The following is a 27,389-nucleotide window of genomic DNA, read 5'->3' as shown; positions in this document are numbered from 1 at the left end:
ACCCACGACGGCCAAACGAAGCAGCGAAGGTGAGGCGATGATCCTTCGAGTTTTGTTCAGAAAGACACAAGGAGCACAGTAGTGTAGGCGATGTGTTGTGCCGGTCACCGGTTCAGCTATAATCGGTGAAAAGTCTAGGCGAGTGGGGGTGGTTTCATTGAACTCTTCAACGACCCTCCACGATGAACAGCAGGGTTCACAATGAAATATGGGTCAGGTTTTTATCAGAGCAAGATGATGTCATTTTAGGGGTAGCAGCATCAGCTAAGGTGGTTAGACGGCAGCATAATCGGGGTGGTAAAGGGGTCGACGAGAGAATGAATTTGGGGGTTTTTGGATTCGAGGTTTAATTTGGGGAAAATATTGCTCGATTGGGGTGGTTAAATTTTCATTGAACAATAAAAATATGCAAATTTGGGTTTAAGACCTCTGAACTTTCCAGAGGTTTCAAAATAGAGCTACAACTTTTAAAAATTTGCAATTTGATCCCCCAACTTTTACAGTTTTACAACCTTAATTTGATACTTAAAATTATGACAATTTAGCCCCTAAATTGGGGCGTGACATAATTTTTCAAGTAACATCTTTAGGATCTTTATATTTGTTTCATTATGAGTTCATATATGTTCATAAAAAATTATCATTTTTATTCAAATAATTATTGAATATGTAACTAAAACTAAATATACAAATAATATGTTTCAAAAGAGACAAAAAAAACTTTTTCATTTTTTAATAAATCAAACATAATGCATCAAATAGATAAAATTGTTTTCAAAACAAAATAATAATAATATGTAATTGCAACACAGAACATGTGAGCGATCATATTCGAAATACTATACTAATAGCAACACATAATATATAGGGGACCACAACTATTACAAATTTAAATATTTATACATTTGCACAGCAAAAGTGATATGAACAAATAAATATAACATTTGAGAAAAATAGCATGCATATTCTCTCTCTTATTAATGGTATGGAGGCAACAAAAATAAATTCACTGAGTTCATGAAAAACATAAATCTCTCAATATATCATTTATGCAAACACCCAACACACTAATCACTAAATATATTATCAGTAAATTCAATATATTATCAACAAAATTTACACGTCAGAAATATTTATTAAACATTCATTTAAAACATATATTTTAACATGATTTAAATATTTCTTTCAGTCACATATATTAATTCACAATATAAAGAACATATATCCATGTAAAAAACTTTTACTAAACACATATATACTAAATCTTTAATAAAAAAATATGTTTAGAACATGTGTACTAAACCTTTAATAAACAAAATATATTAAACATTTCAGTCACATATATTCAGAATATACAGTTTATGTATTCTAAATCCTAAACCCTTAATAAATAAAAGGTAAACACATTTATTCAGAACTTGTATTTTTTAACAGAATGCATTTAAAAATATATATTCATAAACATATATATACTAAACCCCGAAACCTTTAAAAAAAACTCCTAAAGATATATACTAAACATATATATAGGTTTTCAATAGAAGAAATCCCTAAATTTTTTTAGAAGAGTTTTAAAATTTGTTTCTAGGGTTTTCAAAAGAATAAACCTTTAAACCATTTTTTTGCACATATCATATCTCAAATTTGAATTTTCTCCATTGAAATGATAAATTCTGCCAATTTTGATTTTCCAACACAAAACTTTTTTGATCAAACAAGAAAATCTTTTTAACTCTCATAATCTCTGAAAATCCCCCTCAAGAAAAAACCCAATGTTTACCAATAAAACCCAAACAAAAGGGTTGAGATATTTCAATTGTCTGAGGATAATGAAACCGATGAATGAAACAATATGAAACTCATGTGATATTGTCGAACACCAAATTTACATTGAACAAACTTACAACTTTAAAGTCCTTCCAAGTTTTCTCTGGGGGAGTTCTTTCTTATGTCATTGTTTATTTACTTGTATTTGCATTACATGTGATTTAAAATTTAGATCATACTTGAATACTTGCAAATCACATGATGCTCATGCATATTACATCTTTAATTAAGCATATTTCATGGTTCATGCATTCATTCATAGTTCATTAAATTCATATGAATTCATAGTTAGCTCATTTGTATTCATAACATAGGTGGCAACATGCATTCAACATTCTCCTAGCTTAGTTCTTATTTAATTACTTGTTTTTATGTTTTGGATAGGTACATTGGAATCTACGGTGTCTTGTGGCAACTCATGGATTAAGTTTACAAGTTATGGTAGCCCACATTAACTCATGAACACGTTATGCTAACTCATTTAGCTCAAGGTTGCTTAATGGAGCTCGAGTTTGTTGGATGAGCTGAAAGGGAGCTTAACTTAGTTGGAGAGTAGATGAAGAGACCAAAGGCAAACTAAAGTGTTAGTTGGGTAGCTGAAGTCTCAATACTTAGCTACACTCACCTAGCTAGCTTTTCAAGTACTAACCTAAGTATAATTCAAAGCACTCCAAAGGAAAATGATGAGAATTTTTTTGTAAATCAACAACATTGTTTATTCAAAACTTGTGAGAATTTTTTCTATTTAGTTCTTAAGCGAAATTTATGGACTTAACAAGCTTAGCTTATGGCACCAACCCTGTATTTCCACCCTGATACTTCTGGTTCCTATCTATTTATAGATAATGGGTCAAAGTCCTTATTACTACCCCAAAGAAACCTCATCAGGTCTGAGTATCAACTTTAATATAACTTTGGCTCTTCCTTGGAGACTTTGAGATATTATCTTCAAAATACCACTACAATCATCATCACCTTCATTCTAGTTCCATCACCATACTTCACCATATTCTTTCAAACATATCATCTTCATTTTTAATTTACCTCTTAATTGATTTTTTTAATTAAAAAGTAATGTGATTTTAAAAACCTCTCATTTCGAGATAAAATTGAAATTTCCTTTATGATAAAAACATGGTCCGAAGAGTAACCAACAATCATTGATTAGGGTGTGATTGAGCACCCAAAAACGTTCGTCATTTTAAATAAAAATTCATTTTAATTAAAACAACAAATTGAGGTATGCATTACCATAAAATGAGTTCGGGAGTCTGTTACGTGTAGGGAAGGATTATGACCCCTACAATGTCCTAAACCGGTACCTAGTCGATTAATTAATGTCTTTGCAATGAAATTTACAAATTCAGATTTAATTTGATGTTTGATCCCATAAAACAACCAAAATATGAATTTTACCATGAAATATAATAATATTAAATTATTTCCTATTGAGAAGAAATAAATCCCTCGTAACCTGAGGTAATTAATTTTTACTCTAATCGAAATAAAGAAATATTAGAATTCCATTATAATATTCACATGCACCAAAATAGGTTAATTTAAAATTATCAAGCCTTATTAGAAAGATGAATAATATTCAATTATTTAAAATATCAAGACCAAATCGTAGATAAGTTATACGACCTTTTCTCAAAAAATTAAATAACTGAATATTTATTTTTCTTTCATTCCCAAATTTTAAGGTGGGGGATCAATTTTTTGGTGTCACTAATGGTATACACTTGTAATTTAAAATCATCAAAAACAACTTTCTAGTGAGTTAAGAAAATCCATTCAAACAATTTTAAATTAAAAGGGTATTACCCTTAATCCAATTACGTAATTAGGTCAAGTTATGCACGTCAAGATATCATGCAAAATTTAATTAAATAGTGACACATACATTAAAACAAAGTAACTGCCATTTATTTAAAACAAAATAAAGTCTTATGCCAATAATTTACTTTTTCATTACTACCCAAAAGGACCAAGATAATAAATACCAAAACTAGACATCCAAAATGTAAATCTAACAGTAAATTAAACAAACATGCTACGAGACTAATTTATCAAATAAAAAGCTTCATAGATTAAATGCAAAATCAATATAAATGAAAAAAAAAGAATAAACTCCGGACTAAAATAAAAACGGTTACAATATAAATATCAAATTAAAAACACAGAAACTTCGATTTAATGACTAAAATACAATAGATTAATAATTACAGACCCATAAATGCAATTAAACCTTCATTTTCCTAAAACACTGTGACAGCGCTATCGTTTTAACCTTGTCCAAAGTTACGTCATTTTATCATGCCCATGTATAGGATATTTAGGGTAATTGTTTAGCCTAGTTCATTCTTAGACTTTCCCCTAAAGACATCTGCCGTTTCCTCTGATATTTCTCTCCCCTTTCATTCATAGCCCTAACAGAACCCAAGGCCTCCGCCGTCTAACGACTCTGATGAAGAACCCACATGTCCTAATAATAACCGTGACCTCAAATCATTCTTCTCTTATAGAACCTTAACCCTAAGCCTCTTAAGATAACAAACCCACTCCCTCACTATCGAACCACACGACCGCCGTGGGCTTCACTTCTCGAATACTCTGATGAAGAACCAAGACCTTAAATAACCCTATTTTAAAACCCTGACCTCACAAACCCCAAATCCAAACTCTATCAAGACCCTTAAATCCTTAAAACAACCACAGATCTAAGGCCAAAAGAGGTTACCTTGGGTGGCTAAAGGCAGCTTTGACTCCGGGCGACAAGGGTAAGTTTCTACCGATAGGGAAAGTAAGGGTTTTACTTTTTTAGTTCTCTGGCCACTAATGGGTTTATAGCTTAAATATTTTTGTGGTCCTACTGATGGTTGTTGGTGATATGTTTTTTGGTTTCGTTGTTATCTCTAGTTAATATATGATTTTTTTGTTTCTGTTTTCTATTCTAGCTGATAACTAATGTCCTTTTTTGTTCACTAACTCCTCATGTTATACCCCATGGCATCCTTGGAAAACAAAAACAAATGTTGTAGGGTATGGGCTCGAGAAAGGCGAGCATGAGCGGTAGTAGTGGCTTCGGTAGGTGGCCAATAGGCATGGGTTTCCCGTAGTGGATCTACGCGTTGGATCAGGATTCTGGAGTGTCGTGAGCCATTGAATCTCATCAGATCCAACGGTGGAGGCTTAAGGGGGCATTATGACTTCTCATAGAAAACCCTAGTGGGCTACAACACTAGGCTTCAACATCCAAGCTGGGCTACTCTGACTTGGACTCCAATTGGGTCAATTTTGATGATTCTTTTTTAATAAGGACCCTGCAAATAAAAAGAAAATTAATTAGTATTTATTTATTTATTTATATTTATATATATAAATACTCATAATATATATACTCGCATGTATTACTAATATAGGCTACGTAGCCCCTATGAACTCAAACATATAATTAATTATAGCCCTAACTAACATCAACCTATAAACTTAATAATAACCAGAAATTAATCATAAGGATATGCATATAAACTAAAAAAACACCCCGAACAAAATGAGCATCTACAACTACCCCTCTTTGCTCATTGTCGCATAACGAGAATACAACAAAGATAAAAAATTGGTCAAATTTGTCCAGTCATAATAAATTCATAAGATTAATCCACTTCACTGTAACTTTAGGATAAGTAGGACTTGAAAAATCTTCGAAAAATGTGTCTGCTCCCTATTATTTCAGGGAGTATAGAACTTGAACAATCTTCTGAAAACAGGTTCGCTCTCTATTCCTTTCAGGGAGTATAAAACTCGAACAGTCTTCTGAAAATGGGTATGCTCCCTATTCTTTCAGGAAGATTATAACTCGAATAATCTTTTGAAAAATGGATTCGTTCCCTATTCTTTCAGGGTGTATAAAACTTGAATAATCTTATGAAAATGGGTCTGCTCATATTCTTATAGAACTTGAACAATTTTTTGTAAAAGGGTCCACTCCCTATTCTTTCAGGGAGTATAGAACTCGAACAATCTTCTGTAAACGAGTCCGCTCCTTATTCTTTCAGTGAGTATAGAACTCGAACAATCTTCTGTAAATGGGTCTACTCCCTATTCTTTCAGAGAGTATAGAACTCGAACAATCTTCTACAACTGTGTCTGCTCCTTATTCTTTCAGGGAGTATAAGACTCGAAATTGATTTGCTTCACTACTCTTCCGTGAAGGCTTAAGATGATTTTCTTCAATGATCAAACCTGAAAATCAAACATTACCTGACAATATTATACTCAAAAGTTTAGAATTTGAGAAATTTTTTGAAATTTCATCTCCATTGTGTAAACTTGTCTCGCAGCCATTGGATATGTGAATCTACTTTAGCTTAATTATCGTTAAACATCCCTCTTTTCAAGGTTTCCAAACTAGTTATCCCCATCTTGATGTTTCACATCTTCAATCTTCGACTATCCTTGAGAAACCTATAAATTTGTAAGTCATCATGCAATTATGAATGTCATGATCCTACGCATGCCTAAAATGTATGAAATTAAACAATTTAATGTGTTTTCTTCTTCGAAAGAACACAATCTCCTTTTAATCTCAATGGAACTTGGTTTCATCTTGGGCACGAAACATTTGACCAGTCCACCCCAGCTAACAATCTCAATACTATATCCCTCGGGACCTTGACTTCTTTCTTTCTTGAAACTCGCCAGTACCCATGACCAATCTCTTGATTAATGACAATCTCTTTGGGTCAAGCTTTAATGGCTGAGATTTTTTACGACTTACAAGGTTTTAGTTTACCATAACCATACAAGCGTACATGTTAAAACCATTGTCAACTTTAGAATACCTTCATTTTCCAAAACGTTTTGCATAATAATACAAAATGATCTCTTGTATCGCAAGTTAAGCTATATGTTTTAAGTTTTCAAAATTAGATGCTCGTAAAAGGGAAATTAACAAGAAAAATATATCTTTATTTATATAAATGCAGAGATTTTTTATGCAACTACATGGCAAACTTTTAATTGGAAAAAAAGTAAAGAGAACATGAGAGTAGGCATCTTCAAATATCGATAATGTGAATGCTTTTGAACTGGCACGCTGTTAGTTAGAATGACTTGAGTGTAGCTTCTATCAAAAGATCTCCAAAATTGTAATGATGCTTAAGAGTGTGAAGCTATTTCTAAACTCCAAAATATCCCATTATTGGTTGCCCTCAACCAATATTGAATCTCATGTGCATTTAATTTCTCTCCTAGTTGTTTTTATCGAGACTCATTAATATTTAATCTGAACCCTGTTCATTAACTGCCATTGTTACTTTCCATATTAGGAGCTCTTTCAACTTCCAAAATCAATTCAAAACCTCCACCATGCACGAATTCTGAATTTAAACAAAACTCAAGCCTCCCTTACGGGTTTTCAACTTGAGACCTCCTTTGGTTTCAAGATGCCCCTTTCGGATTTGTATCTTAAACCCCCTTTTTATTCTTTTTCCTTCGTTTCCTTCTTTTTTTCTTTTTCTTTTCATTTTTTCACTCTTTTTTCACATTCTTTATTTTCTTTATTTTTTTCCTTTTTCTATTTTTTCCTCTTTTTTTCTTATTATTTATTCTTCAAGCAAAATATCTCTTTACCGTGTTGGAATTCACTGGATAGGGTAATTATGATCCGTCCATTTCAGTTAAGACTAGACCTCCCCAAAAAAGGCTTTCTTAACAACATAGGGTCCTTCCCAGTTGGACATCCATTTTCCTCGAAAATCCTTCTGAATAGGTAAAATCCTTCTAAGCATCAAATCTCCTTCATGGAATTCTCGAAGGTAAACTTTCTAATCGTGTGCTCGTATAATCTACTTTTGGTACATCTAACCATGATAAATAGCTTCCAATCTCTTTTATTCAATCAAATTTAGTCGGTCGCACCTAGTCTGTACCCATTCTGCCTCATTTAGCTTCACCTCTGACAAAACACAAAGTGAGGGAATTTCCCACGCAATCGGGAGGATATCTTTCATCCCATAAACTAAAGAATACGGAGTTGCCCCAGTTGAAGTTCGTACTGAAGTTCGATAGGCAAATAGAGCAAATGGAAACTTCTCATGCCAATCTTTATAAGTCTCGGTCCTCTTCTCTATAAGCCTCTTAATTTTCTTATTAGTCACCTCATTGCCCCATTCATCTTTGGGCGATAAATAGTGGAATTATGATGCTTTATTTTGAATTTCTCACAGACAGAGTCCCTCATCTTGTTGTTTAAATTCAATGCATTGTCTGAGATAATCCTCTCCGGTAAGCCATATCTACAGATGATTTCTTTCTTTAAGAACTTATATATCGTTGACTGGGTAACATTTGCATAGGAAGTTGCTTCTACCCATTTGGTAAAGTAATCTATTACTACCAGAATGAAACGATGGCCATTCGGAGCTTTGGGCAAAATTTTCCAATAACATCCATGCCCCACATAGAGAATGGTCACGGAGCTGTCATCACATGCAACAGATGAGGAGGGGTGTGCATCTTATCCATAAATTTGACACTTGTGATATTTTTTGGCATAATTGATGTAGTCAATTTCCATAGTTGACCAATAATACCCAAATCTCATAATATGTCTAGCCATTACATGCCCATTAGTATGATACCACATATTCCTTCATGTACTTTTCAAGAATCGTTTTGGATTCTTTAGTGTCCACACACCTTAATAGGACCTGATCCAGGCTTTTCTTTATAGGGCCTCATCATCGAGCACATACCTCGCTGTCATTTGTTCTAATGGTTCTTTTGTCATTCTCAGTCGACTGTTTGGGATAACTTTGATATCTTATATATTGCAAGATATCATAATACCAAGGTTTTCCATCTACTTCTTCTTTAATGCTAAAGTAGTGGGCTAGATACTCATAAGCTTTCATCTCAATAGACATCATATTTGAATGCTCGTTCATCTTAAAGGTTACTTCCAAAGTAACCAAGGCAACCATCATTTAATTTTCTTCTCTGGGGAGGTAATTAAAAGTTACTTCTTCAAATTCTTCAATAAGTTGTATAACTAATTTACGGTATTCCACAAGTTTTGGATCTTTTGTTTCTCATTTTCCTATGAGTTGGTAAATTACCAGAGTTGAATCCCTATATACCTTGAGCATTTTTACTTTGAGTTCAATAGAAGCTTTAAGACCCATAACACGAGCCTCATACTCATCCATATTGTTTGTACAATCAAAATTGAGCCGACTGGTAAAAGGATAATGCTCTTCATCTGGTGAGACCAAGATTGTCCCAATCTCATGCCCCAAGGTGTTTGAAGCACCATCAAAGTTCATCTTCCAGTATTTACTAGTGGATGCAATTATTTCTTCCACTGAAATAGCCATTAAATCCTCATCTGGAAAATCAAAGTTCAATGGCTCATATTCTTCAGAAGCCCTACTTGCAATGAATTATGCTATAGCGCTCCCTTTCATCACCTTCTGGCTTATATACTGGATATCAAATTCGAACAATAGGATTTGCCAACGGGCTAATCTTTTAGGTAATGCAGGTACGCCCATTAGATATTTTAAAGGGCCAATCTTGGATATAAGCCAAGTAGTATGATACAATATATACTACCTAAGCCTTCTTTTAGCCCATACTAAAGCATAACACAATTTTTCAATTGGTGAGTATATGGTCTTGTATTCAGTGAAATTCTTACTGATATAATAGATAACCCTCTCCTTCTTCTCAGTTTGATCATGTCGTGCCAATACAAACTCCCATTGAATTTTCATAAACTGACAAATAAAGAATTAAAGGTTTGTCTGAAATGGGTGGAGCTAAGATTTGATTATTCAATAAATATCTCTTTACTGCACCAAAAGCATTTTGACAATCCTCACTCCATTCTTCTAAGTTATTCTTACGAAGAAGACAAAATATAGGATCATATTTTTAGTCAACTGCGAGATACATCGAGCTATATAATTTAATCTCCCCAAGAATCCTCGATCCTCTTTTTGTGTTCTTGGGGGTGGAAAATCTTGAATGGCTCTTACTTTATCTGGATCTATTTCAATTCCTTTTCGGCTGATTACAAATCCCAAAAGGTTTCCAGATGTCACCCCAAAAGTACACTTATTTGGGTTAAGTTTTAGTCGGCACTTCCTTAGTGTTTGAAAGAGATTCCGCAAATTTTAAATATGTTCCTCCTCTGTCATTACCTTGAAAATCATATCATCGACATAAACTTCTATTTCTTTATGCATCATGTCATGAAATAACGTCACCATGGCCCTCTGATATGTTTCCCCTGCATTCTACAATCCAAACGACATTACGTTATAACAAAATATTCCCCATATAGTGCAAATGTCATTTTTTCCATATCTTCGATGTTCATTTTAATTTGATGTAGCCATGGAAACCATCCATAAATGAGAATAAAGAATTTCCAGCAGTATTATCCACTAAAGTGTCTATATGTGGCAAGGAAAAATTATCCTTTGGACTAGCTTTATTAAGATCTCTATAGTCAACACACATTCGAACTTTCCCATCCTTCTTTGGTATTGGGACTATATTCGCGACCCACTTAGGATATTTGGCCACCTTAAGAAACCCGACATCAAATTGTTTCTTCATTTTTTCTTTAATTTTGAGCAACATCTCAGGTCTCATTCTTCTAGTTTATGTTGTACTTGCTTACACTCAGGCTTTATCGGCAATTTATGGACAACCAACTCTATATCTAGACCTGGCATATTTTCGTATGACCAAGCAAATACATCCTTGTATTCTTGAAGTTATACTATTAAATTTTGTCTTCCTTCAACAGACAGTGTGGTACCAATCTTTAATTCTTTTTTATCCTCATTCGTCCCCAAATTCAAGATCTCTATAAGCTCTTCATGAGGAAATTTTTATCTTCTTGTTTTACCATCTTTAGCAATTTAGAAGGTAGTTTACATCCCTCATCATCATCACAACCTTTGATTTCCCCTTGATATATAGGCATCTCGAAATCAATCTCCGGGTCAGGGTCATCAGCATTCGTATAATTGATATCTGAGTTCCTGAAAGAATAACTGAAAAGAAGATATATATACATATATACATATGAGAGAATATTGTCCTATATACATAAATAGAAATAAATAATACATACATATATACAACCAAGAATAAAATGCATGGGAGAATGTTTTCCATTTTAGAATTAATAGAACACATATTTTATTAAAAGTAAGCAAAAACAAACAGCTTAACCTATCACATCAAATCACCTATTGTCCCATAGTATTAACAATAGGGAAAAGTTCTATGCATTACTCTTTAAAACATTTATAAACTACAGGCAGTTCCTCCGCGGTCCAATTATTCAACACAAAGCCCGGTGGTGCAGGATAAATTCTCGTAGCTCTCATTTCTTCAAACTCCTCATTGGTTATAACATTAATGCCTAGATCTCCCAAGGCATTCTCAACCATCACTTCATCGCTCTTTCAATTTCCTTGAAATATATGCCCTCCTGACATGAAAGTTATGCTTAACGGTGGGAAAGACATGGGTTCCCAGCTTGGGTTCTCATCAGTCAATCTTGCCTTTCTCAATTCTTGACTCTCTAAATTCTTGACTCTTTTTTATGCCCCTCGGTTTTTCCTTTAGAGTTGGCTGATACCCTAAACCAAACCTATATTTTTTAGCAATAGGGTATATTGAACCCACTGATCCTTGCAATTGACATCCTAACCCTTTGCCAACTTTTGCTCCTCTTTTAAGGGTCAGTTTGAGTCCCATTTTGGTGTAATTTGACATTTTAGGCTTTGGGATCTTTTTACCTTCGGCCACAAATATGGCATTGACAAACTCTAGAGATCTGAAAGAACATTTAATACCTTGCTCTTCCACTTCATCATATGGAGTCGTAGTGGAAACCGAAGCAATAATGTCTTCTTCCACGTGAATGCATACCAGCCTTCCATCAATTACAAATTTTAGCCTCTGGTATAAAGTTGATGGAATCGCACCGGCCTGATGAATCCAAGGTCATCCCAACAAGCAGTTGTTGCATGCATAATGTCCATCACAAGAAACTCCACTTCATATATCATTGGACCAATTTCAGAGGAATATCAATCTTTCCTAACACTACTCTTTTCGTTCCGTCAAAAGCTCTAGTAATACTTTGACAGCTCCTCATAAGGGTATTGTCCACTGGCAGCTTTTTCAAAGTCATCAAGGGCATTATATTTAAAGTTGAACCATTATCTACCAGTACTCTAGATATAACATGGCCTTTGCATGTAACTTTAATGTGCAGAGCCTTATGACTGCCAATCATCCCCGAAGGGATCTCGTCATCCGAAAAAGATAAAAAGTTATCAACATGTATGTTGGCAACTACTCAATCCAATTTTTATATGGGCAACTCCTTCAGAACAAAGGTCTGGTTCAGAACTTTTAACAGGGTATTTCGATGGGCCTATGAACTCAGAAGAAGTGATAAGATAAAATTCGTGTAGGCAGCTTGTGCAGTTGTTCAACAATACTGAACCCACTATGTTTCAAGAATTTTAAAAATTCCACTGCATCATTCTCAGTTACCGGTTTATTGATAACGAGCTCATCTTCTTTAATCTGCACATCAATACTCTTTCCTTTTTCAAAAACAATCTCCTTCTCAGGTTCTTTAGAATAACACCTGACACTCCTGGTAAAGCTCATACTTCATCTATTTCTTCTTTTTTTTGTTTTCTTTCCCATTTGACAATCATATCTTCAGGGCACTTGTTTATCATCTTTATATGAAACAGCGATGGAGGTGTAATAATCACCTTTGGAGCCACCCTTTCAGTCAATCGATTATTAGGAGAAATTATTAGGGGACAACTAGCACTGAGACCCTTTGACAATCCCTTAGAAGTGCAAATTTATGTTTCTTCTTTCTCAACCACTTCTTCACTATTAAATTGTTCACATGGCAGACTGGGCTTCAAAAATCCTACTTTAACCATTTGGCACCATACTTAAGACATAGGCGATACCACCTCACCAACCTTCCATATAATCATCATTCCTTTCTCTTCAGTAATTGCGTTAATCCCTGCTCCTGCATGGTTTAGTAGTGGATTTTGGGCTATATTTGGTTATTCGATGTCACCAAAATTGATGGCATTCATTATTTTCAAAGCTTGGACAACTCTTTTGAACACAGTGCAATTTTCAATAGAATATTCGAGATTCACGGCATGGTATTCGTATTTAACACTAGCATTGTACCATTTGGGATAATGAGGTTGTATATGTTCCACATGATAAGGTGAAAGTACATTTCGATCGTATAATATATGAAATAATTCCTTATAAGTCATTAGAATTGGATTGAATTAAGGCATTTCTCTCATCGGGTCCCTTGCCCCATATCTATTGTCATTTTGGGATGATGCTCCCGTTCCTTGAGGTCGGGACACTGTGATGTTATTGGAATCATACTACCTCACGTTGTTGACTTCATTTTCCTTTTTCCTCGTTGGTGGTCTCTTGTTGGACTCTTCTCCCTCGAGCTTTCCGTTTTTAATTGCCATTTTGATCATTTCTCCCTCCGTAACTATAGCAGCAAAACTTCGTTAAGGATTACCAATAAGGTGCGAGAAAAATAGATCCTTGAGGTATTAACAAAAAGCATATTTATTTCCTCCTCTTCCAATGGTGGATGGACTTGCACTGCTACATCCCTCTACCTTTAAGCGTATTATCTAAAATTCTCATTAGACTTCTTTTTCATGCCTTACAACACCATTCTGTTAGGCCTAACATCTTTCACATGTTTATACAGGTCGAGAAAGGATTTATCCAGGTCTTTCCATGACCTAATATCAGCTCTGCTCAGTTGATTATACCGTCGTTGTGTTGAACCTGTTAAGCTTTCTTGGAAGCAGTAGATCAATAACTGATCATCCCCTATGTAACCAATCATTTTCCTATAGAACATCGTAATATGAGCGGAGGGACATATGGTACTGTCAAATTTCTCAAAGTCAGGAATCTTGGACTTTAGAGGTAAGACCAAATCAGGAACTAAACTTAATTCTTTAGCGTCAAGTCCATATATGTTGGTATCTTCTTTCATAGCCCGGACTTCTCTTGCTAACTATTTATATTGTTCCGCTTGTATTGGTCTTTTTTAGCTTCTTCATCAAGGTTTGGAACATGGTGATATGGATGTTCTTCAGGACGAGAACAAGATCTAGGATGCATATTCACAACAGCACCGATAGGATTGATGTATACTTTAGTAGGAATAGACATCTCTTGGATATTCTGAGATTATACTGGGGTGAACCCTGGATGATAAAGTGGTTCCTCAGTTCTTGGCAAAAAGCTCTTTCCATATTCCGGATTCCTTCCCTTCAACAAGCTTGCAAACTTAGCAAGCATCTCCTTCTGGGCATTCAACATGTCTTTTTGCATTTTCTTTATATTCTCTTGCAACACCAACTGATATTTCTCAATTTGAGTAATTTTTTTATCCATGAATTTCTTCCTGGTGTTATATGGATGCTTGGAAGTTTTCAGTATTATGTAGTGTTCCCTTTATTGTTAATTTTAATGTTTTAAATATGAATGCAAACTATGTGGGAATAAAATGATGAACAAATAGTCATAAAAGTGCGAATAAAAAGCAAAACACAATACTTAAATTGTAAATAAAATGTAAATGTATGCAGAAAGGCACTTATTCATAAGACATGATCAGTCTTAGAACAACTTTCATTTAGGACAAAAACATTATCATTACAAGAAACATCCATTACATAAAAGGCCTAACTCTAGTGCTTAGCTCCATTATCTCATTAACAAGCCAATTGACCTTTTTTCCTAAATCTGATGCTGGATTTGTATAGTTCTAGATGACTCTTGCTTGGATGTACATCTCTATCAACTGCCTTGCAACACTGCTTAATTGATTCATGGTTTCACTGATTACATTATTCACATTTATTTTACAGTCTTCAAAGCAATCACTTGAGTTCTGCCACTGCTATCTGGTGCTTCGGGCAGTGCGCTTAAGACCAGTGATCTATATTTGATAGCTTCGCAAGGTACCCTCTAAATCATGAACCTTTCTTTGCAAAGTAGCATTCTCTTCGAGGCTAACCCTTAGATATGTCGGCCAGTACTGACTATTCTCTGCAAATAAGGAATTTTCGAGCTGCATAATGTATGCACTATACTCTTCATTCTTTGTCTTAGCCTGAGCTAACTCTTCCTCATGCCTTGCTTCCATCTTTGCATCTCTTGATTGAGGACTTCTATTCAATCGTTCTTTATTCCATATTTTTGTATCCAAAGGAACACTTCATCATTCTTGCCTTGGAGCACGCGATCTCGATGTTGTCTTTCTAGTTTCAATTCTTCACTGTTCACCTATTTCAGCTCCGAGCTCATCTATTCTTTGTCTTCTCATCTCAAGTTCATTTTGCATGCTATTCTCCTCAATTCTGAACCCCTGGAACATATTTCTTTTCTCGATCTCTAATTGTTCTATTCTTCATTTTTCCTTCTTTATCTCACTTAATCTGCTCTGATTTCCAGCTTTGAGCTCCTCAATATTAGCTTACAACCCTACTATTTGAAAAGTGATCTCCTTTTCTCGCTTCTTTCTCAAGGTGTGCCTTTGTCTCAATTCTTTAGCTTCTTTCTTTCTCTACTCAGTGCACTAGCCCAGGACTTCTTCTCCATCTCGTGTTCTTGATTTTTTTTCTTCTCTGCTTCTAGTTCTCTAACCCGACGTTCTCTTTCAACTCTGACATCCTTAACTCGATGATCCTTTTTAGCCTTGAGCTCCAATTTCCACTGCTATTGAGTTTTTCTTAATCCAGCAATTTCTCAGAATTGATCCATTTTCCGGTAATATTTCTGCAAGTTCGTGAAATTAGCGTCAACATCATCCTTTATATTTCGCATAAGCTCAAATTGTTTCCTATAGAATCCACTATCGAGGTCTAACATGAAATTTTCTTGCCTAAGATCTTCACACTCTACCTCATTTATAGTAATTTCAGTTTCATATTCACTCTTCAGTATCTCTAACTCAGAAGGCACGTATATAAACTGTGTTTCCAAAGGAATAACTTGACTATGATCCTCTAAAGGAATGACATCATTCTTCCTTACAGCACTCTATACCACATAATCTGGTGTTAACATGACCTCGGATGCTACCAAATCTGTTCGAAAGGTTAACTTTCATACATCTGACAAATTTGGATGTACTCAGGACGGATGTAGCGGGGACAAATTGGCTTGCCCCAAATTGCCTTAACACCATTAGAAGAGCATAACCTACTCCACTCATAACCCTAATAGGGTTACCTAATCGGAATCCCCATATTTGTATAATACATCGACAAAAGATAACCAGGGGAGGCGTCACACTATATCACGATCTTGGAGATTCATGAAAAGTGAAACCCAATCTTTTCTTGTGAGATGCTCAGGCCATTCTTTGGTGAGGAAATCATTTAAGGGTGAGTAGGTAGTTGAGAACCATCGACTATACTCTTTCGTTCAATCTTCCAGAAATGACTACGTATCCATACCGTAAGCAACTGGACACACCCAGTGAAGCGGCTACTCTCTTCTCTTTAGCAACTGTTAAGAGACCTTAATGTCTCGGCCAAGACTGCAGGAACGTGATTCACTTTCTTTTCCAAACGCTCAAATAAATCAACTACGACGGATTCTACATGACAAAGAATTTTTGGGAACATCACTAAACCGTAAATTCCCAAATAGAACATCTGCATGCTCTTCTCGATATCGCTATGTTTGACAATAAGTTATTTAAGGCACAACCAAGGGAAACAATCGGACTCTCATTTGTTTTGGATTTGGTCATCAAACCACTTCTCCCCCATTCAGTAATATTTGCGAGTTTGCTTTTAAAGGGTTGCGCTCTTATGGCCTTTGAGTAGATTCCATCCAAATTTATTGTTTCGAAATGAAACAATGAGGTGTACTCTTCTAACGTGGGAGTCATGTCTTCCTTGTTGAAAGAGAAACAACTATACGCTGGATTCCAAAACTGGATCAGAGCTTTGATCAAGGGTTTATTTACTTTCACATACAACAATAGGGCTATGTCACCATACTTTTTCCAGAAAGTATACTTCGTATCATTTTCCAACTCTCCCAGATTTCACGTAGCTCTTGCAGATCGTTTTACTTCAAACTGACTGGAGTGACCTCTGGTAGTACTGATACATACTCTTCAGTCAAACTATCACCCTTCTTTCTTTGAGTTTCTTCGGACAATGACCTCACTTCTGCATTCTTAATTTCCTTGTTATAAAAACTCTTGTCCATTTTATGATCGCCTTCTACTTTGATGACCACTTCATGAACCAACCCCTTTCTTTGTGAATGATCATGTGATGCAACAATAATAAATAAAAACACAGAAAAAAACAAAAATCACACGGTGTTAGTATATACAATGAATAATCAAATAACATAAATAAAAAAAGTATATCCTAAACCTTACCCAAATGCTTGGTTATTCACAAAAAATCATAACCGCATGATATCTAATTCACATGCTTGTTCGAGAAATAAACCTAACCACATACTTTTCTAGTTCTCATATTTCTTCCAAAAATAAATAAATAAATAAATTCAAGAAAATGTTAGAATGAGTTTCCCCTTTGTGACTGCGGACAGAGATTCAACATAAGACGGGCAGAGTTTGCGTATCACTAACAGGTTCCTAGAATTGTCCTTTGCTGGTTCCCCTTTGGGTTTACCAGACCCTCAATCGTCACCCATTATAGGCTTAAAATTAATCCAGTTTAATTCAAGAGGATACATTTCCCCATGTCCATGCGAGGAAACTCAATGTTTCACTCGTAAACATGAGGCATATGTACCCAGAGGTTACTTGTTAAAGCCCATGCGGAGAAAAATAATTTTTCTCACGTAAGCTTAGCATTCACCTCTACCTAATGGGACAGAGCACAATTAGAAGTCTCAAAATATCAAAAGGTTATAATGACAGTGGGGCAATCTCTAATCCTTTGCCTCGACCCAAAAAAACAACAGTCTAAAGTATATGTCAAAAAACTGAAACATGTAAATCACACGTAAGTACGACTATTTATTTATTAATCAAATTACAAATCAGAATGCAAACAAAACTTATTTAAAACCAAGCAAGGGATCAAAAACCAAATTAGAATGAATTCATAACTCTCATCTGCAAAGACAATTAATTAATCGACTATCTGCCTGACTCTCTAAAAAAAGTCCTCAGCAGAGTCGCCAAGTTGTCGAAACGATTTTTTTCGAAGGGATGTGATATTTTGAAAACCAAACCATTTTTAATTTACTTCTTAATTGTTTGATTTTTAATTAAAAAATAATGCGATTTTCAAAACCTCTCGTTTCGAAATAAAATTGGAATTTCCTTTACGATAAAAACACGGTTTGAAGAGTCGCCTCCAATCCTTGATTAAGGTGTGATTGGGTACCCAAAAATGTTTGTCATTTTAAATAAAAATTAATTTTAATTAAAACAACAAATTGAGGTATGTGTTACCAGAAAATGAGTCCTGGAGTCTGTTACGTGTAGGGAAGGATTAGCACCCCTACAACGCCCTAAATTGGTACCTAGGCGATTAATTAATGTCTTACAATGAAATTTACAAATTCAAATTTAATTTGATGTTTGATCCCATAAAACAACCAAAATATGAATTTTACCATGAAATATAATAATATTAAATTATTTCGTATTGCGAATAAATAAATTTCTCGCAACCTGAGGTAATTAATTCTTACTTCAATCGAAATAAAGAAATATTAGAATTCCATTATAATATTCACATGCACCAAAATAGGTTAATTTAAAATTATCAAGCCTTATTAGAAAGATGAAGAATATTCAATTATTTAAAATATCGAGACCAGATCGTAGATAAGTTATAATGACATTTTCTTGAAAAATTTAAATAACTTAATATTTCTTTTTCTTTCATTCCCAAGTTTTAAGATGGAGGATCAATTTTTTTTGTTTCATTGATGGAATCCACTTGTAATTTAAAATCGTCAAAAACAACTTTCTAGTGAGTTAAGAAAAGTCATTCAAACAATTTTAAATTAAAAGGGTATTACCCTTAATCCAATTATGTAATTAGGTCAAGTTATGCACATGAAGCTATCATGCAAAATTTAATTAAATAGTGTCACATGCATTAAAATAAAATAAATGCCATTTATTTAAAATAAAATAAGGTGTTAAGCCTATAATTTACTTATTCATTACTACCCAAAAGGACTAAGATAATAAATACCAAAACTAGACATCCAAAATATAAATCTAACAGTAAATTAAACAAACATGCTACTGGACTAAATTATCAAATAACAAACTTCATAGATTAAATGCGAAAATCAACAAAAATGAAAAATAACATTAACTCCGGACTAAAATAAAAATGGTTACAATATAAAGATCAAATTGAAAACACTAAAACTTTGATTTAATGACCAAAATACAATAGACTAAGATTTATAGACCTATAAATGCAATTAACCCTTCCTTTTCCTGAAACACGGATGACATTCCCAACCCAAAGCGCTGTCGTTTTAACCTTTCCCAAATCTACCCCATTTTATCACGCTCATATATAGGATATTTAGGGTAAAAAAATTTAACCTAGTTAATTCTTAGACTTTCCCATAAGGGTGTGTTTGGTTGGGGGTATGTGAGATTCCATGGGAATGGAATCCACATTCCCCCCATTTGGTTGGTCGGGAATGTCATTCCCGGTAATCTTACATTACCAATAGTGGATTTTTTGGGGTATATTACTGGGAATGTCATTACCTCCCTTTCCTTAGGTATTGTTAGATTACCGACAGTTTGACTAAAATACCCTTAAAAAAATTTCTTTCAAAAATATCTTTATTCTGTCATTGAATAATAAAAATTCTACTAAAGTTAAATTACAAATTTATCCTTAAACTATTTTGGATTTATAAAAAAAATATCTATAATTAAAATTTTATATGAAGTTCAAGGGTTAAAATAAAATGTTACCTTTTCATTAAACCTTTTTATATTTTAAATTTTGTAAAAAAATTATATAAATTTATGAATTAAATTTTTTTTAAAGAAAATATATAAATATTTTCCAACTTGTTAAAAAAATATATATAATAAGGAAATTTTTGTCAAATATACATTCCAATAATCTTTTATTCCTTTAACTAAACACGGTAATCTTACATTCCTACTAAACCAACCAAACACAAAATACAACATTCCCAGTAATCCTATTCCCTGGAAATCTTTTATTCCCATTGGTAATCTTATATTACGTGAACCAAATGCACCCTAAAGACATTCGTCGTTTCCTCTGATATTTCTCTCCTCTTTCCTTCGCAGTCCTAACAGAACCCAAGGCCTCCGCGGCCTCCATCGTCTAACGACTCTGACGAAGAACCCACATGAACTAATGATAACCCTGACCTCAAATCATTCTTATCTTATAAACCCTTAACCCTAAGCCTCTCAAAACAACAAACCCACTCCCTCACTATCGAGCCACACGACCGCCATGGATTTCACTTCTCGAAAGCTCCGATGAGGAATCAAGACCTCAAATAACCCTTATTTAGAACCCTGACCTATAATCCCCAAACCTAAACTCCATCAAGACCCCCTAAATCCTAAAACAACCACAGATCTAAGTCCAAAAGAGGTTACCTTGGTTGGCTCAAGGTAGTTTTGACTCTGAGCGACAAGGGTAAGATTCTACCAATAGGGAAGGTAAGGGTTTTGCTTTTTTGGTTCTCTGGCCATGATGGGTTTGTAGCTTGAATATTTTTGGGGTCCTACTGATGGTTGTTGGTGATGTGTTTTTTGGTTTCGTGGTTGTCTCTGGTTGATATATGTTTTTTTTCGTTTCTATTTTCTGTTCTAGATGATAACTAATGGCCTTTTTTTGTTCACCAACTCCTCGTGTTACACCCCCATGGCATCCTTGGAAAACAAAAACAAATGTTGTAGGGTATGGGCTCGACCAAGTTGAGCATGGGCGGCAGCAGCGACTTCGGTGGTGGCCGATAGGCATGGGTTTCCCTTGGTTGATCTGCGCGTTGGCTCAAGATTCTGGTAGTGTCATGAGCCATTGGATCTCATCGGATCCAACGGTGGAGGCTTCAGGCTACGTTGTGACTTCCAACAAAAAACCCTAGTGGGCTACAACACTGGGCTTCAACATCCAAGTCGGGCTGCTCTGACTTGGACTCCAATTGGGCCAATTTTGATGATTCTCTTGTAATTATGACCTTGCAAATAAATAAAAAAATTTATTTAGTATTTTTTTATTTATATTCATATATATACAAATATTCATAATATATATACTCATAATATATATACTCGCATGTATTACTAATATAGGCTATGTAGCCTCTATAAACTCAAACATATAATTAATAATAGCCCTAACTAACATCAACCTATAAACTTAATAATAACCAGAAATTAATCATAAGGATATGTATATAAATTAAAAAACAACCCAGACAAAATGAACATCTACAGTGGTTAAATTAAATAATTTGGGAATTTGAATTTTAGTGACTAAAATGTAAATTGATCAAATCTCAAGATCTATGAAGCTAGTTTTACCAAGGTAGTTGATTGGTTCATTTTCCCTCCATTTCCACCGTGATTTCCATTCATCTTCTCTTGATTTTGTTTTCATTCATTTTTCTTTTTATTTCATTTGCTAAATTCATTTTATTTCTCTCATATTTTCATCCAAACACTCTCTTTGCTCTCATTATTTCTCTCCATTTTCTTTCAAGTGAAAACCTCTATAGCCAAAATTTATTTAATCTTTCTCATTCATTTTCTCACTGATTTCTATTCATTTTCGTGATTTTGTCTTCATTAAAAGTTTCTCATCTTCCTTCCTCCATTGCCGCCCAATTATTGTAGCCATTGAAGTCTCCATTGTTGATCTTCCTCCTCAATTCTTCATCTCTTCATTTGATTTCCAGTAAGATAATCTTTATTCCTTGGTTCTTTTTTTTCATTTAATGATTAATGATCCAATTACAAGGATGATCTTAAGTGATCATTGATTTTGAAGATGAGTTTATAAATTAAATGTGATTTTTGGAGGTATTTTTACTCTTATTTTTATAGATATGACTTCAAGGTTTTTAATGGTTGATTTGAGTGTTTATGATGAGACTATAATCACATTAAATCATTTTTTTCAATTGCAAATGATTTGGAGGATGGTTTCTTTAAAATAAGCTTGATTTCAGTTTTTTTGGTAATCCTGGAATTTGCTTGATTTTTGTTGGTTTAGGAGCTGATTATCGTGTTTAATTATTGAGTTTAGTTTTTATTGATAAGATCTTATCTATGAAGAGTATTATCGATTGTTTCGGAAGCTTTAGAAGTTGATTCAGTAATGTTTTCGGTAGTTTTTGATTTTGTTGCTCTGTTTCAAAAGAAAAAAATTATGAACTATTTTAGTTGAGTTCTTGATGTATAATTTTATTTTCCAAGGCTTTTATTGTGTTGAGTAATGAGTAAAATTGGTTCATTGTGATTTGGTTGTGGATTTTTAAGTGTTTGGAGGCAATCTTATTTGGTTGACAATAAAGGTGAGTGACTTTCATTCTTCTTGGATGAACATTATCAAGGTTAGTGAGAGTGTAGTTGAGAGAGATCTATTAACTTGAACTCTAGTGTAAATGGTCAATTTATGAAGCATATGAATGATGTGTTTGGTATAATTCATTGAATATGAAATGTGATTTAGTTATGTGTAATAAGTGATACATAGTGATCAAATCAGTGTCCATATATGAATGTGTAAGTGGGATGAGTGGATCTTCTTCACTATCCAAGGATGAGTGAACAAATCAGTGTCCATATATGTGGGTTGATTATGACAACCAATTCTAATTTATATTTGCAAATGATATTTGGAAGTGTTTAAGTGATAAACTATGCATCCTTGATAACCACTCTTGATGAACTTAGATTGATTGACTAGTTGTTCTTAAATGAACCTTTGGATATGAAAGGCATGCCTTAGAAAGAGTATTCTATGTTTCATATGTGAAAGTGTGTAAGGAATATACCGGGTAAGGTTGGTGCATTGATCTTTACTATGAGAAAAACTCGGGGTAACGTTAGTTTGTTATGTTCTCTCTGAAATTCATGATTTTTGACCTATGTGAGTCCAAAAATAAAAGGAAGTTTTATGGAGTTCATTTATCCAATGAGTGAGTTGTTTGTTTGAACAAAAATCCATTGATCTTATAATGGAAACAATATGTGTTGCATACGACAATGCCAACAAGTTAATAGTGCATAAGTGATGTGTTTGCAACATTGAATGTGATGATTTTACCATGATGATATTATGTAATTTAGCATGTACATATGATGCATTATAAGTTTATGATAACATGACATAATGCCATGATGATTGATGTAAAAACAAGTGAGGTTGCTTTGTATACAGGTGTTTCTTTAGCTTTGAGGTGAGCATCTTGTTAGAATATTAGTTATTCACTGTGCTTATAGCTCACACTTGTTGTTTAATACTTTTTTAGAGGATTAGGTGCTATGTCGGAGGTGATGAGTGTGCACTTAGTGGTGATCAAGCAAGAAAAATATTAAATAAGCGTATGTGGCTTGTTTTGAAACAATGTGACAATTTGGGAAACCTATTTGGGACTTTATATGAACTTTTGTTATGTTGATTTTCTTAATATTTAAATGTTATGATAAATATGTTTGATCTTAAGATAAATTATGTTTAATGGATTGGAGTTGATGTTGCAAGATGAATTATTGATGTTTGAATGTATTCATTGAAGAAGCTAGAATGATCAAATGTTGTGTTGTGCTTTAAACAAGTGTACAAAGTATATAGACAAGTGACACTAAGTGTAAGTAATGTGTTATGCCTATAGGATGCATGAAACAACCTTAATTGCATAATTGGACTATGTGACTTGTGAAAAAGTGAACTTGGTATGCAATCTTTGACTTTTGACGCATGATCCTTGTATGTTGTGTTGAACAATGTTATGATGCATGCTACTTATGTAGTTGTCACAACGGTCTTTTATGTGTCCTGGATTTGTGTTTTGACTTGAATTAATGTAATGGAGTCGCCACTGATCATTTGGAATAGGTTGATTGGACACCTAAACTTACCATTTACTGGATTTGCATCTTACAAGAAATTAGTTGGATTCGGGAGTGGATTATAGTCAATGAAGGATAAGAACCCTTGGACTACCCTTTCGGTACACTTACGATTACCTGAATATCATAATTACAAACCTTGAATTTTAATTAAAATTTAAAATAATCAATCCAATTTACTTACCTTTGATGAATTTTGATATTTTAAAAAAGGTCATAAAAATCAAAATTAATGTTTTAAATAATAAATAAATAAAACACTACAAAACTAAAAAATAGGTCAGTGTACAAAATTATAAAAATATAAAATTAAAATTAAAAGATGAATAAATTAAATTGAATTGAAATTCAAAGGCTAAATTACAAAAGGTGACCAAAATGAATTAGGCATCAAAATTATAGGAACTACGAAAATAATTTAACTATTTGTTACTTACACTTAAGCCTCTCCTATAAGTAGCCACTAACTCACTTTTTCATTTCATTTTAAACCATTCTTCAAAAAAAATCTCCAAAACACTCTCAACTATCTCTCTCAACCCCCAAATCGTAACCTCCTAAATGCCTAGCCCCGCTATCGACCACCGCTCTGGCGACCACCACTGGTGGTTTGAGCCTAAACTCTAGGCCACAAAAACCCTCTCACCCTCCTAAACCCAATTCTAGTACCAAAACACCCCAAAAAACCCACCAAAAAGGCGTGGATCTAACGTCAAAATCTATGTTATTACCTTTTTTGACAATGACCTTTCGATTTTCCAACGGTCATTCCTACTCTGACTAAAATTGAAGCTAAGTCTTTAATTTCTCTCTCAATTTTTTGAGATTTTTTTGTGGTATTCGAATAGTTAAAAGCTTGATGCTTGGTGCCTATTTTGTTTTTTCAGTGGACTTTCATAGACACGAAGGGGGAATATTTTCCCTCAATCCGGTGACATTATCATCCTAAACCCACAGGATTTGACGCTGATGAGGGGATTTTTTCCCTTTTTTCATTATGGTGATATATTCCCTTTTGCTTACATGTTAAAAGGACATAATTCCTTTCTATTTTTGCTCGGTTTGGTTGCTAATGTGATTCGGTCTTGATTTGGATTGCTTTCCTTAATTCGTTTTTGATTTTTGGCTCAAAATTTGGACTTATTTTCTTGCAAAAATCATTTATGGAGTTTATTCGCCGGTGCGTGAAGACCAAGCGCCGGTAATCGGTCGGTCGGTCGATGGTACTATTGGTAGCCTTTAGACATTATGATGGATTTTTGGCGGTTGGATCAAAGGTCAAATCAAACGGCTCTTATATGGCTATGCATGTGACATAAATTTTAGCCTTTGTAAACCCTTACCTACTTCAATCTAGACCTTTAATCATCTCTGTGCTGATATCGTTGCGGCGCCAATGCTAACACCAAACCCTAATGAACCTCCTTCCCAATTAGGCTTGCTTGATGGGCCAGGCTTGTATGTTCGGTTGGGCTTCGTTATTGGACCGGACTAGACTACTCTTGGACCTATGGACTGGATTTGGATAACACTATATAATAATATTATATAGTATTATATTATAGTATATTAATAACACTATATAATAAATAAAATAATATACATATATATTAATAATATATTATATAAATACTATATACTATATAATAATATAAATAATATATAAATACTATACCATATAATATAATAAATATATTATATAATACTATATACTATAATATAATATACTATAATATTATATAATATGTAATATAATACTATATAATATAAATATATACTATATAACATAAATATTATGTAGCATATAATATATACTATATTGGCTATATAATAAGAAAAATTTCAAAATAAGTTTCGGATGAAAATGAGTGTCTAGAACTGTCCCTCTTTGTCCATTATAATGTAACGAAAATATGGGAAAGATAAAAAGACACAAATTTTAGTTCAGCATAAATGAATTTCGAAAGAAAGCATGCTCATGTGAGTGTCGTGGGTTATGGTTGGATATTTTCTTAATCTGATATCCATCACTGTGAAGTTGAAATTAGACTCAATGTTGTAGTTGACTCCTTTATCCAATATCTATGTCGTAGAGTTGAAATTCGACTTACAGGTTAATAGTTCTTGACCCATCCTTTTGAGTTATGTCAATCTTGTTTGATTTGAGCATGATATCCTTCACCGTGAAGTTTAAATCTAGCTCGAGATTGCAGTCGATTTTGGGTCTTCTTCTAGTCCAATATCCTTCGTTGCAAAGTTGAAATTCGACTTGAAGACCTTGGTTGGAAAATATTTTCTTATTGTTGAGTTCGACTATGTTTTGGAAGACTTATTCATCGTGAAGTTGAGTCGATCTCATATTACTCGAGTTTAATATCGTGAAGTTGAAATCTTACTCGGAAACTAGGCTAGAAAATAGCTCTTAATTGTTGAGTTAAGCTAAATTGTTGATGACTTCTTTGACGTGAAGTTGAGTCGATCTCGAATGACTTGAGCATGATATCCTTTGTCGTGAAGTTGAAATCTAGCTTGATGTTTGGACTGGGAAATAGTTAATCGTTGTTGAGGTAAGATAAATATAGTTGATTTTGGGTTTTCTTTTATTCCAATATCCTTCGTCGTGAAGTTGAAATTTGACTTAAATACCTCGGTTTGAAAATAACTCCTTGTCGTTGAGTTGAGCTATTTGCGGATGACTCATTCGTCATGAAGTTGAGTGGATCTCAAGTGTCTTTTGAGTTCAATATTCTTCATTGTGAAGTTGAAATTGTCTATAAAATTGTACACATGTGTGTAATGCTTATAAATGTGATGTATGCATAAAATGTATATACAAATATGTTGTTTTGGGATTTTTATCTCAAAAAGAAATCTCCATCTTCCTCTGCCAATCTTATTTTCTCTCACTTTCAGAACCTCTGACGTCTCATGAATGACTTTAATAAATGCATATATTTTTTCCAAAGGGCTTCAAAATGGTGTACAAGCTATTCCTCTGTATCGTGAAAAAACCCTTTCAGCTTCCAAGTACTTTTACTTTTCAAAATTTGTTTTACAGAAATACACAATAATCTTTCTTCAATTGAATTAATCATTCTTATTTATATTCAATGAAGGATACTAAAGAAATTAGGCTCTCAAATAAAAATGATCATTTATATTTATATAAGTGATAAGATTCTTTTGAAAATACATGGCAAATATTTGAAAGAAAAGAAATACAAAAAAGACAAATAGGTTCCCTAAATTCAATGATGTGGGCTCCTTTGAATTGACACGTTGTTGAATGAATCGAGTGTAGCTTCTGTCAAGGGGACCTCCAAGG

The sequence above is a fragment of the Hibiscus syriacus genome, unplaced genomic scaffold, assembly GCF_006381635.1.
Source record: "Hibiscus syriacus cultivar Baekdansim isolate YM2019G1 unplaced genomic scaffold, ASM638163v2 tig00112912_pilon, whole genome shotgun sequence".
NCBI lineage: Eukaryota > Viridiplantae > Streptophyta > Magnoliopsida > Malvales > Malvaceae > Hibiscus > Hibiscus syriacus.
Note: the sequence above shows the minus strand (reverse complement) of the source record.